The sequence below is a fragment of the Parasteatoda tepidariorum genome, chromosome 3 (genome assembly GCF_982258835.1).
Source record: "Parasteatoda tepidariorum strain Cologne lab strain chromosome 3, Ptep-v5.0, whole genome shotgun sequence".
Classification (NCBI taxonomy): Eukaryota; Metazoa; Arthropoda; class Arachnida; order Araneae; family Theridiidae; genus Parasteatoda; species Parasteatoda tepidariorum.
In genome coordinates this window covers 110,929,525-110,940,201 of record NC_141757.1, presented here as the reverse complement: position 1 = coordinate 110,940,201, position 10,677 = coordinate 110,929,525, and the positions used below count along the sequence as shown (strand labels likewise).

At 32.2% G+C, this 10,677-nt stretch overlaps 1 long non-coding RNA gene across 1 annotated transcript in view; it reads right to left on the bottom strand.

Annotated features, from left to right (window-relative positions):
* Positions 1-3,123: 3,123 nt before the first annotated feature.
* LOC147814166 (uncharacterized) overlaps positions 3,124-10,677 on the bottom strand; it is a 39,969-nt gene continuing 32,415 nt past the window's right edge. Inside the window, exon 3 of the long non-coding RNA XR_015432702.1 lies at positions 3,124-3,211. This is a non-coding gene — a long non-coding RNA (uncharacterized LOC147814166). The remainder of the gene's footprint in view (positions 3,212-10,677) is intronic.

Sequence of the window (10,677 nt, the reverse complement as noted above, 5' to 3'; positions counted from 1 at the left end):
GTTCTTACCTAAAATCTATTATTTTTTTATAATATTTTACTTTTTTTGTGAAATGTTAAAAATATTTATAATGTATAATAAAGAGGTTTAGAATTAGCTAAATGAAGACCACAGGGAAAGAATTCTTTATGCATATAAAAGCCGATTTGGAGAAAAAAAATGCTCGCTAGCAGAAAATATTTATTCTACATTATGACCCCTTTCCACAGTGTAATAGTTGTCAGGGAGAATTGATTTTATTATCCATATTTCCCAAGCTTTTGGAGCTAAGGTTCACAACCACTGATGATGAAGGTGAGGTGGTCGGCGAACATCGGCGTTCATTCGGTTTTGGATAGTATATGCGGTGACGTTAAAAAAATAAGTGTTTTAAAAAATTCCTTTGAACCAATTGACTGAAAGTTACAGAAAGTGATTGTATATTAAAATTGTCTCCGAAATTCTTTTTTCAGAAAAAAATTTTTAGGCGCTTTATTGGAATAAGCGGTTCACATTTGATTAAAGAATGGATGTTAAAATAATATTGAATCTAAGTAAACACAGCTTTAAGAATTTGTCGTTAGAATGGAAAGGTTACTGTAATTGGGTTAATATGAAACAAGCGAAGATTTATGAATAATTTTTGTTGTCGGTAATTCTAAATAATCAGCAGACACCATTGATTATTATTCATAATGAACCGAATGTTTTATTAATTTGTTCCTTTATAAAAAAAATCCCACCAAACTTAAAGAATTGAAATAGCAGCATTCATGAAAGATTTTAATAGGATTCTTCTTGTAAATCTTTAACTTTTGTTCCAGTAGTAGCACTGTACGCACGTCGTACTAGAGCTACACAATGGGCTATTAGTAATGGTCAAGGAAATATGTCCTCGAAAGAGGGGAAGAGGATCGTCCATGAGGATGCTCCGAAGACATACCATCACAATTTCGATCCTCTTTAGAGAGGATGGCTCCCCTTTAGTAACTTGACGACCGACCACCGCGTGAAGTTGAGTACTTTACGATGGAAAGGTTTAGCGAGGACATACCACCTTCCTTCTATCCCTTCGCAAGCTGATGATCAAAGTGATCATCCAACCGCTCACTGACGGCGATGTCAGTGATCTACTGGAAGCTGAATCTTAATGATCTGCCCATTGCGGGACAATGTTTGTTCGAAGTTAAGAAAGAAACGCAATCACAAAAGAAATTATGTTTGAAAGATATTAGGGTATGTTTTAAAAACATGATCATAGATGTCAGAAATTTGTATTTGTTATTTTAATGAAACTGTGTATGTAAACTGTAATTTGCAGTGGAGGTTAAACTTTTCATACCTTTTTAGATCAAGAGAGAAAATTTTTGTTCGAAGTTAAGAAAGAAACTCAATCACAAAGGAAATTACATTTAAAAGATATTAAGGAATGTTTTAAAAACATGATCATAACTGTCAGAAATTTGCATTTGTTATTTTAATGAAACTGTAATTTCCAGGAAACTATTCTTACCCTTTTAGATTACGAGAGAAAATTACTTAGCATCTTTTAGATTCAACTAAAAACCTTGCTTGTTAAATATTTGGTTCTCTATTGAATAAAAAAAGATAAGTTACAATGTATACAACACTTACTTCCAAAACTTAAGCATGATGAGAAAATTGGAATTTTTGAAAGCCTATCTGCTTTGAAGTTGTAGAGGAAGAATGCAAATATAACTACTAATCACGGCTTTGTGTTAAGAAATATACAAGACAGGCAGCAGTATAAGAAGATGGCTTTGTGAAAGTTTACACGAGTTGCATTTAAGTGCAGATAAAAGGTGTTTAGAACATCTCTATAATTTTTTTTCCAGTTAGATTTGTTTCTATGGCTTCCAGATAATGAATAAAAGCTTTTGAACTCTGGTAATGATTTGATGCTGTAGCCAAGCAGAATAAAAGAGTGATTTCAACAATTATGTTTGCACATGAAAGAACTACACACCCGGGTACCACGATATCACGTTCGTAGCAATTCAGAGGGGCGGTCAAGCTCAGATTTGGCCTGGTGAATAAACCTGATGCTAAGCATGTAAGAGTCTGGAGGAAACAAGGTACATGCAAAAAGCCACAGATCATCACCAAATCAAATGCATTCTGCAGTGGTCTAGGCACGAGTTTCAAAAATATATCACACCAACCTGCACGTCTACTGGCGATGTAATTCAACGACTGTCTCCTACTTGCATTTTAATGAATGATAATGCATGTCCTAAGAGATATTTCATTGTTGAGATATCAGTAAAGGAAAATTTTCGAGATGCCCTAGCTGAGGTATGTGTGCACCTTTCTACAGCCACTCTCACAGATTTGGAAACGGCTCTACAAGAGGAATAACAATTATCTTGTAGAGATTAATTGGTAGGAAAGTGTTTGGTACCTTTTCAGATTAATAGAGAAAACTGTTGTTTGATTTAAGATAGAACGATACGCGATCGTAAAACAAACAGTTCTGGAGTTATAGGAGATACATACATGCACACACTTTAATATTATAGTATAAATAAAGAACTTTTAAAAACATAGTATACATATTACAACAAAACATTGTTTCTAAAGTGTATAGATTATCTATCATGGAATAGACAAACAAAATACTACTCGTAAAGGTTCCTTGCTGACAGAAAAGGAATTTTACTTCTCTTTTTACTTAAGGTGAATAAATTCCTTAACTAATTAGTATTTTTTCAATAATTTATGATTTATTTTATCCCTATAAATATAATATATTGATCTTTGATGCTGAATTATTTTAATGCTGTTAGTATTTATAAAGCTTCATCTATGTTCAAGTTTTGGAGACCTCTAGAACTTTTGATTTGCGGAAATCAATGGTAACGGTTTGATTATAAGTGTGAAGAAATTGTGAAAACTTGAGGTAGCTATTTACGAAAAGAATAGTGAGTTTAATGAAAACATTGCAAAACTGTTTGAAATGTTCTTTCCAATGGAATTGTTATTGATGACAAATTTTTAATAAAAAAGTTTCCTGTTTCAAGGGTTATTTATAATGTAATGGTTATTATGGAAGAACATTTAGTATTTTTTTTTTAAATTTTAAAATTTAATGTTTGTGTATAAATTAGAAACTGAAAATAAACTTACTCATTATTCTTTTCAGTTTCTCGTCCACATAGAAAAACTCGTCTTAGATAATAACGAAGGGATTTAAACGCCTGCGTGCAGTTGCCTGAAATAAAATATCAAATTAATAGCTTGAAAAGCTTGAATGACTTGAAAATATTATACATTCACCTATATTTGTGTTCTCAAAATGTTTATAAATTGCCCTTAATATTCAGCAAATTTTAAAAAGGCAGTAGTTTTTAAAATGTATTGTTTGCCAATTTTAAACGTATGGCGATTTAAAGAAAAATTCATATCAAACCGTATGTCTGATGCCCTTTTGAAAAGTCAAATTTCTCTAATTGTTCTATACTAGGTTAAATATATTTCTTTGCATTTGCGGTTTTGAATCCATTCACAAGCGGCATGGTTCCAAACCATAAAAATAAAATTTAACTGGACATTAGATTCAGCTTATGTTAGGCTTTTTGTTAATTTAGGGACATTGGAGTTAGGTAGTGGTTGAGTAGTGTCTTGTCAAGTTAACCGAGAAATGTAGCTTAATTATTTTATTTAATCGTGTAATCTATCGTGAGAAGAGGGAATCACTAGACTGTGTTGAGTTAAGCAGCTTTGTGGTGCTTCCGCCAGTGCGTGAATGGAACATTCGTCTTCTAATAGTCCAGGATCACCAATTATGGAGTGCGGGACACGGAAAGTTCTTTAAATGTTGAAGAAATGCAGGAAATATTGTGCTGTCAAAGACGGGGTACGAACCGCCGTTGAGGCGGTCATTAGATTGACAGATTAGCCAGTTAAAAAAAAATAAAAGGCTTTATTAGATGGGCTTAGTAGGCGTGAATACAATTCGGATTGTTTTACTGTATAAGATGAAAACCAACAAAAAATGATTTTTCCGGCAGTTAAAAATTTGAATACCATCTTTTTTATGGCAATTAATGTGGTAAAATAATGATTAAATGAATTAATTAAAACAATTAATTACTTGTAGAGAAATTTCTAACACTAAATTTATGGAATGAATAAATTTATTAAAATTTCCATCTTCAAATGCATTATAAGAAGCAATTTGCTTCATTAAATAAAATATGGTGAGTGATATCTATTTAGAAATTCCTTTCTTAAATATTGTTTCTTCAATGAATTTGAGGAATAAGCTAAGGATTTCTTAGAATTTGTGAGGGATGAAGAAAAAAAAACAGATTTAGTGCGCAGTTGTATTCTTTTACTACGAAAATACTAAGTAACCACAGCACTGATTTTTAGTTTGAAGGATACTTAGAATTTTGTTCAATATGTTGAAACAAGTCTTGCGAAATTATTCTATGAATGATAAAACTTTTTCCTTATAATATTAGTAACTATATTGAGATTCATTTTTGTAGGAATGGAAATCAAAAAGCATATATATATGTCAAAATATATATTTATCAAAATATTAAATAGATAATCCAAATATATAATAATATAAGTCAAAATATATAAGTTTTTAAGCATATATATGCTTAATAACTTCTGCTTAAAATTAAAATAAAACTGTATCTAAATTTTAAAATACATAAAAATTGACTTCATTGCTCAATTGGACTATTAGTCGAATTTTGCGAGATTAATGACCTCAAATTTGCATGAAATCTCCATCTACAATATGTGGGTAACCTTTAAAAATATGTGGATTAGATTACAGTGATATCCACTATATAAGCGATTTTCAGAAGATGTGCCATGGATTCCTAGGGATTCATGGAAGGGTCATAGGGGATTCGGGAATTAGGATTTTTAACCAGTTATGACTTCTGATACCCCTGTAGTTATAATCAAATGAAATCAATAAACCATTTATTTAACACAAGCGCAACTCTCGTTTTTCGTACTGTAAGAATCTATAAATCAGTTGTGAACAACACTACAAAATCTTGCCCAAAACAGCAAGACAAACAATGACATAAATAATAAAGCTAAAATAATTCAATGTTTTTTATTCATTATTATTTAGTTCTCTTCCCGGTCGCTTTTCGTTATTAGATTAAGCATATAAAGCGTATTTGGTTGTTCATCAAATTAAAATAAAGATTAACTGTATCACCTGATAACTCTTATTTAAAATTTACCACAATCAAACAACTTTCTTATATTTTCGAGGAGCTACAAAAAACACTTTTCCACAGTGTCCATCATAAAAAGACAAAGTTTTGCTATAGCTGTAATAGGTACCAAATTTACTCATATTTAAAATTTACCGCAATCAAACAACTGTACTTATGGAAGAGTATATTTGGTACATATAAAAACTTCATCAGTTTCCATAATGCCAGTACTGCCTACTACCGAAATTAAGCACAAGTATCAACAATAGTATGGCGACTTTTTAATGTTATCCATAACAAATTTCTCCATACAAATGACTTTTCCTCCATTAATTTTACTTTTTAGAACATAGCTTATTTATTTTATTTTAATGATTAACTATAACCCTTCTCGGTGGCTTTACGTTATTGAGCTAAAGAAAATAAATAGAAAGGAGAGGAAGTCCAACTCACTGCGATACCAGAAAAACAACTTACAGAGTGAGCAACATACTCAGAATTAGCAGAGCACTACGATCCAGTCCATACACATGAGAAGTCAAGTCAAGGTCAGGAGGTACAGTCCGCGAAAAAAAAAATAAATAAATAAAAATATCACCCTAGGTAACTTTCGTTCTTATGATCGGATTTTCACGTACTTAGTGCCAAACTTAATGGTTTCTGGGGGTGATCTCAGATATGTTAATTGTTTAGTGCTAACTCTCAATTAAGTTACGAAATCGAACACAAAAACGTACTTTCTCTGAATAAACATATATATTTTTATCTTTTCAATCTTCTTTTATCTCTTCAATCTTGTTTTTCAATCTTCAAAATATAGGGGGCAGCCGCAATTGAGAAATGTGGTCCCCATAGTTTGGTCAGGAGAGCGATTTAAAGTTTGGACCCCTTAATGTTAATTTCACTTTTTGCATTTTTAGTCATATTTTTAAAAACTAATTAAGAAAATTAAGAAAAAAATTGCACCCACTTAAGTAACCCAGTCATCCAAAGATAATTTCATGCAAAAATAATTTTTAATAATTATTTCTTATTTTTTATCATTTAATTTAATTGAGGATGAAAAAAAAATTGAACTATAAGGTATGAATTTTTTATACCATATTAATCTACATATTTTTCAATTGAAAAATCAAAAGTTTCTACTACTTTTATATAGTAGAAGCTGAGAAAAATTTAAATTAATTATTTTTACAAAATAATTTGGCGACAATGAAGAAATAATTAAATGGGTCGATTTAATTAAAATGTGATTAACTTACGAGGAACTTGACTTCGCGGATGTAGCTTAAAATTTCATTCATATTTTTTTCGCTATTAACCGATTGCTAATCCTTTTATTTTTGGTTTTTTTTAAACTACACTGGTTATCATAAATTAAGGAAAAATCACAAAAATAGCGATAACTCTTTCAAAAGTAAGCCAAACCGTGCAAAATTTGCATATGTTGTCCACTAAGAGTAGCTGAGTAAAATTGCAATATGCAAATTAGTGGCGCTGCACTCGGCTTACGTCATCTGCCTGGAGCATAAAAGTCCAAGTTTGAGAGAAAGCACACAAATTTTACTGTGATTGCGACATTGAAAATCTGAGATAGCCAATTCGTAATAATGACCTCTAGGCATCATTTGCCTGAAGAACTACGATGGAGAGCCATCGGGAGACTAGAGTCAGGGCAGAGTCAATCAGAAGTGGCCAGATGGCTAAATGTGAGTCCATCTGTGGTTCATAGACTTTGGAGGCAATTTCAAACCACAGATTCGGCATCTAGGAGGTTCAGTCAAGGACGGCCAACTGTTACGACCAGTGCCGATGACCGATATTTGACATTAAGTGCACGCAGGAATAGAACCGCTACTCCGACACATCTTAGATCCTCTCTTGCTGCAGCCACCGGAAGGTTGGTGTCAACGTCAACTGTGCGCAGAAGGCTCCACGAAGGTGGTCTGTATGCGAGACGACCAGCCATTTGCGTGCCGCTCACATCACGCCATAGGAGAGACCGTTTGCAGTGGGCCCGACAACATGTCCACTGGACGTCAGATCAATGGAGGCCTGTTCTCTTTACGGATGAGTCCAGGTTTAGTCTAGAAAGTGACAGTAGACGTTATTTGATATGGAGAGAACCTGGGACCCGTTATCATCCATCAAACATCCGTGAAAGAGATGCATACGGAAGAGGCAGTGTCTGTGTTTGGGGAGGCATATCCTTAGGAGGGCGCACATACCTCCATGTCTTTCCAAGGGGAACCGTGAATGCTCAGGTTTATCGAGACAACATCCTTGATGCTTATGTGCGCCCATATGCCGGGGCAATTGGTGATTGCTTCCTGTTACAGGACGATAATGCAAGACCACACAGAGCTCGCATTGTTGATGATTATCTTCAACAGGAAACAATTACTCGCATGGAGTGGCCAGCTCGATCCCCGGACTTGAATCCTATCGAGCACGTTTGGGATGCTCTAGGGAGGCGTGTATCTGCCATCAATCCGCCCCCTCAGACCCTTGCCACGCTTGCAACTGCTTTACAAGAGCAATGGCTCTCACTTCCTATTGAACTGATAGACCGCATAATTGAAAGCATCACACATCGCTGTTTGTGCTGTATTGCTTCTAGAGGCAATCATATTCCATATTAAAGGTACTTTTTCTATTGCAAACCGATACTTCCAATTTGTTTATTTTATACATGTGCTAATTTCTATACTACTATTAATGTCTGATAATTTCTTTTTATGTTGTTTAATACCTTACTATGTGTTGTATATTGTGGGTAAGTTTCATAAAATTCCATGTGTAATTTCTTGAGTTATCGCGATTTTTGTGAATTTTCCTTAATTTATGATAATCAGTGTATAAAAAGCGATGTTTATTTTTTAGGCTTCTAATAATTTATTTGCAATTTAGTAAGGAAATTTGAATAAAACATTCTATTGAATAAAAAACATTTTATTGAGCGAATGTCGAGTTTTATAAAAGCATGCCTTCAGATAGAATATGATTATACACCAAATTGTGCTTATTTAATGTGACTATTTTTTTTTTAGTTTGTTTTCTCAATAACTGATACAATTTCAATAATATACATGAGTATGCATAACTTTGGAATAATATATTTATCAATTTCTTTAACATATATTTCATAATTATTAATACGAATACGTAGTCAACATTTTTAAGTATCTTAAAATCTCTCAACATCTTATATATCGCCTTAACCTTAAAATAAATTTTTCAATTACCTGTCCGGGAGAGTTTCGCAGAACTATTTTAACACAGATTTAATTAAATTTTAACATTTTTAAAAATCTTACTCTTTACGCTACTACGTAGAATATTTCTTCATTAATATACTAATAAATTTTTTTAGTACTTTAATTTAGATTTTCTTTAAAGTAAACTTCCTTTTTAAATTATTGTCAAGTTTTTTTTAAAAGAATTATTGTCTGGTAGCTAAGAATAAAACCTTGTTAAGAAATTAAAAACATTCCACTGCTTAAAATTATTTGATGCAAAACAACTGATTATTTACCGAGCATACTATTTTTTTTAGAAAAAAGAATAAAAATTATTGATTGTCTTTTTTTTTCTTGTGATTCCAACATAGATTATCTAAAATAGTGTTGATCTTTTATAAGTCACTATAGTTTCATAAGTCAAAAAGCTGTCGAATACGTAGCCAAAATTTTTAAGCGTCTTAAATTATCTCAATATCTTAAATGTCGCCCTAACATCATAGTTGTGAAATTAAATTTATAATTATCTTACTACGTGTGATTCACAGAACTATTCAACTAATTATTTCATTATATCTTTCACTCTTTCTTTATGATACCATGTATATTTTTCCGGATAATATACTAAACTATTTTGTTTAATTTTTAACTTTAGCACGATTCCCAAGATATTTTTGTAGTGGAATTCCAAGCGTAACAGAGGGAAAATCATACAGGTATTTTATCCTAAAAAGTGTATTAAATGTATGTGAAAACAAAAAATTTTGCAATAATGTGCTACTTTAAGATGCAATGTTTAATTTAATTACATAAAATAATAAAAGAGCCTCATAATTTAATTGCCAGGTAATTCAAAGCGTCAGTAACAGAGGGGACTAAGAAAATCCCACACTTTAGACATTCACTGTTATTTCCGCTATATTCTGTGATTTTAAACATCCCAAACATTATTTGTAATTTTTTTTCATTATCGCATTTCAAGGTAAAGTAAATTATTATAAGACTTCTTAAATTGCTTACTCATTTTTATTAACTTCAAAAAATGCAATGTAGCAGAGGGGGCATTTTGCAAATTTGACAAATTGTTACAGGGAAATATCATGTCATTTAATTAAGCAATGCACCTTAAAGAAGCATATTATTGCACAATTTTTTGTTTTTACACATATTTAATACATTTTCATGACAAAATACCTGTGTGATTTCCCCTCTATTACGCTTGGAATTCTACTACTGGTTTCAGTTGGCGTGGAATTCAACTGTAGTATAATTTGTTATTGGGAAAATTCCTTATTTTGCTAAGCGACAAACACTAAAAATTGAAATTTGTAAAAGGATTACGAAGCCGTGCCAATTTTAGAATCATCTGATTTAAAAAAAAAATGCTATAAAAAATTCGCAATTTTCGAACTTATTTTGATAAAGAAAAAAAAATACGAGGCGAGAAGGTTAACATACTTTTTAGAGAAATTGTAAGAACCAATTTGTCCTACATTTCGTCCTAATAGGAAAAAAATGATATTGCTTCAAGGAACCAACACAATAATTTCATTATTTCCAGAATGAAATCTGCTTGATCGAAACATATTATTCCTTGAAAATTACACGAGGGAAAAATTAACTTTTATTATTTATCTAAGCTTATTCCATTTATTTAACGATAGCGGTATCAAGGTTAAAGACATGCGATGAAAGCCCCGTTTACTAATATACTATAAATACATTAAATCATGTACCTTGAAATATTTATTTTAAGCAAATTGTTTAATAATTTTAAGCAAATGAGGATGTGAAAATAAATGTGAAAATGAGGATGTGAAAATTAAGCAAATGAGGATGTGAAAGTATGCCCTAAACTATATGTAGAATAAACTTTGGAATCGATATATAAAAAATACCTACTCTAACTTGTTTGAAACAGCTGTCCTACCCAGCAAAAACAAATCTGTAGGTCCAGCTCCACAAAACTGCTGTTTGCCACCAGCTAAAGCGACGGGTCTGTGCCGGCAAAAGTCACTTTCAACTGTACTAAAGTGAATGGCTGGCCTTCTGTCGAGCCAACAATACCGGCCTATCGATGGCCGGTAGTACCTAACCCAGCAGTTACTGTCTAAAACGCGCTGGGTGAGTGATTGCCCGACATTTTCCAGTAGAGGGTAATCAATGAATCAATAATTGAGGGCCAGCAATTTATATACACCCAGCAGCATCCCTTTAGTTTATAGAGGTTTACGAGAGGTCAT